We start from the raw sequence: 3,632 nt of genomic DNA on the forward strand, positions 1-3,632 counted from the left end.
AGACCGGATGATCGAGGGCGAGGTATGAAATTTTTTGATTGCGTTTTAGTTGTCTTCTTCATTGTATATGTTTTGAGTTCACGAGCAAAATTTAATTTATTTATCGTCATTGTAGTTTATCTGGCAGCCTTACGCTGGGGTCCTCGGTACGCTCCCCAACTACTACCAACTGGGTCAGGAGATATGGATGGCGAGAGTGCCACTTATTTGTTTTGACGTGGTTGAGTGGCATCTCCCCTATCGTGTCCTCCAATAGTTTGATCGGGTGCAATCCGTGCCGGATCGGTTCGACACTGAGTGGCAGTTGCACGTCACTGATAGGCGTGGCCGAGCTGGCACTGACTGGCATCTGTTTTATATGCGATATATACAGTTATGGGATGCCCGCCGGGATAGTATTGTACAGGCTGACTACAGCGATGAGGTGATCCCCTCTTCCGACCCTTACATGTTGTGGTATCGGCGACATACACACCTACTAGTCGGGAATCCGAGCCACGTGTCTGAGTCTGGATATCAGGGAGTTGGCCCTTATCTTGAGGCATTGGTGAGTATTATATTATATTTCAGATAATTATTAAAATCATATTTTATTTACTTTCAGTCAACTGTAGCCTAATAATACCTCTGAATGTTTGTTCAGGTGGCTGGAGCTGGGAGGTCGTTTCACTTGGCTGAGGACGCCCATTTGAGACGTGATGGGCAGCATGCCTTGCAGGCCGTTGCAGAGATCCGAGAGTTATTGTACCAGGCATTCCAGCTTGCCCATCGAGGAGATCGTTTGCATTACGGCCACTACGGTGTACACACTTCAACAGCTGCTCCAGACACATCAGCGCCGTCCACGTCAGCGCCTTCCACTTCAGCGCCTACCACATCAGCTCCTTCGACATCAGTCACCCCACCACATACTACCCCATACATATCTACAGATTCCCTCGACGTACTTCCTACGCAGCATACTGGCATACCTTATGTGCCTGACCCTGATTGGACACCGCCCTGATACATGCATGACGTTGTTACCCCACCCACCCAGTTACCACCACCAGACAGTTCGACCGCGACCATGAGTACACATGATGCAGTTCTCACTGACATCTCCCACGTTAACGCTGAGGCCCATATTGAGCCCCCACCCAGAGCGCGCGAGAGAGGCCGAGGTTTTGGTCGTGGCGGACGTCGCGGCCGAGGTCGGGGTGCAGACAGAGGCAGAGGTCGAGCGCCAGCTGCAGATCGTGATACAGTTGCACCAGATGATGGAGTTTCACAGCTCACAGCAGTATCCGATCTTCCGCCACAGACAGGATCAGGGGCATCACATGCAGTAGAGGGGGGGTCACACCCACAGGCTCCACAGGATACGCATTTACGATTGGGGGAGCCAGATATTCAGAGAGTCTACCGCAGGAGACCGAGGAGGGAGGCCCACAGTCGGGATTGTGGGACTGGGGGCAGGTTAGGGCATTAGCGGGTGTGATGTGGAGTGTATAGTTTATTTTATTTATAGTTTTTGTTATAGTTTTTGTAAATCAAACTTGTACAGATGATGTAAATATGTCATACTTATTTATTCGAAAAATATAATTTTACAATTTTTTATTCTTACTTGTTTTGATGATTTCCATAAAAATGAAAAGGAAAACAGGAAAAAAAGGATAAGAATTGATAGGATTTTATTATTGAGCGAGATTGGAGGACCACTTGTGTTGCTACAGGTTACTAAAAATTTTATACAAAAAAAATATGGGAAAAAAATGTAAACATTGCATAATGGATAGTTGTGGAGAAAAATATGAGTAAACAGGAAACAAAAAAATATCTAAACAAACACATAATTTTGTTTTCCCTTTTCTTTCACTTTTCTGAATGATTGCATTCACTGTCTTCTTTTCATGTACAAACCAATGATAACCAAACAAAATGTAGACATATATATTTGTTGTTCATATAGCTTAAACGTGTATTTCAACTATTTGTTATATGAACATGTACTTCATTAAGTATCATTATTATATTCCACATCAATAATGCATGAAATCATGAAAGTTTAGTTGAAGTAGCGTTCTTCAAAATAACAATAACGGAGAGAAAGTAAAGGTAGAATTACAAGAACTATTCGAAAGCAATTGAAATATCTCCCTTCATTGATAAGTCGTGGATAAGCATTAAAAATTGCATGCATTACAGAAATGGTTTGGGCGTTCATCTAAACAATTTCATTCATTATCATCATCATCTGACACCTCAATATCAGATTCATACATAACATCCATGCTCCAGGCGTAGTACTGGTGTGCATCATCCATTAACCCATCTTCGGTACGCTCATTTGCGGTCTTCATTAGTCCGGACCTTTGCAAACGTTGGGTCATGCGATTAACCTCGTCGCGGATACGATGCAATGCCCTTTGCAACAACTGTGGAGTGTCAGTTGGCATACGCATGGCTAACCGGTGAGGAAATTTAAGATTAACTTTACGACATTGCTCAACGAGAACATTTGCTCGAGTTTTGCAAAATTCCCACTCAGCTCTCATGGTATTGACGGTGGCACGTGAGTAACGCAAATTTGGATTTATTGGGTATTCAAATTCATCTCCATCTGCAACCCAATACCGACCCATTGCTGAATACAGATCAACCACCGTATATCTCATGATGATATCGCTCGAAATAGCTGTAAAACTTTGTTGTGGTATGATGCGATATTTATACCATATATACACATGGTAGCTGTATGTATGAAATTATTGTAAACAACTATGCATCAGAATTGTCATGTCAACTTTTATGACCTGAACAACTATGCATCAACTTGATAGGAGTTGTCACTTCGACTTTTATGAATTCCATAATTTACTGTTATTCCAAAACAAAAAGTAAAACATAAAAAAATAATAATAAAATAAAAACCAAGCTGATCAACCGACTAAACGTCTGAATCAGTCAAATTTCTTTGCCTGAAATTTTTTTTAAAAAATAAATGTGAACTCACAATTTAAAAATCTTTAAAATATTTTTAAATTTTTTGAAATATTTATTCACAAATTTGTTTTACTTTTTAGGTGTATTGACATATTTATTAATTTAATGTTATTTTGTTATGACACCCCCTCAAAATTTTAATGGATTGCATAATTCACAAGGGCACAGTAGGTATGGTACGATAATAAATTGTAGCTCGACGCAGTGATACGTCCAACATTTGTCAGTGATGCTCGCCAATGACTTGAACAGATGTAATAATTTGGATGCTTTGTTTTTTCCTCAGATGCTATGTGACTTTGTGCAGCGATGCAGTGCTGCATCTAACTTTGTGCAGCGATGCAGTGATGCATGTGACTTTGTGCAATAATGCAGTGATGCATGTCACTTTGTGCAGTGATGCAGTAATGCATGTGACTTTCTGACTTTGCGACCACATGGCACATCAATACGACCACATGGCAATAGTGTTGATAAACAATTATGTGATGGACTGAAGGAGTAAAGTGTAATTTACCGAATATAAAAAGAAGCAAAAAATGCAAAGATGAGAAAATGGGATGACTGTGAAGTTCACTAAGTGAAAATAAGATAAAATATAGGCTGTTTACGAATAATATTACTTTAAAACAAAGAAAATTTAA

At 40.5% G+C, this 3,632-nt stretch overlaps 1 long non-coding RNA gene across 1 annotated transcript; it reads left to right on the forward strand.

Annotated features, from left to right (window-relative positions):
• Positions 1-269: 269 nt before the first annotated feature.
• On the forward strand, positions 270-1,595 carry LOC145791030 (uncharacterized). The gene is made up of 2 exons (XR_014330655.1): positions 270-547; positions 644-1,595. It is a non-coding gene; the product is annotated as an uncharacterized LOC145791030 (long non-coding RNA).
• Positions 1,596-3,632: the final 2,037 nt, after the last annotated feature.

Source organism: Camellia sinensis, chromosome 5, assembly GCF_055761805.1.
Source record: "Camellia sinensis isolate YWXY chromosome 5, ASM5576180v1, whole genome shotgun sequence".
NCBI classification, from domain to species: Eukaryota; Viridiplantae; Streptophyta; class Magnoliopsida; order Ericales; family Theaceae; genus Camellia; species Camellia sinensis.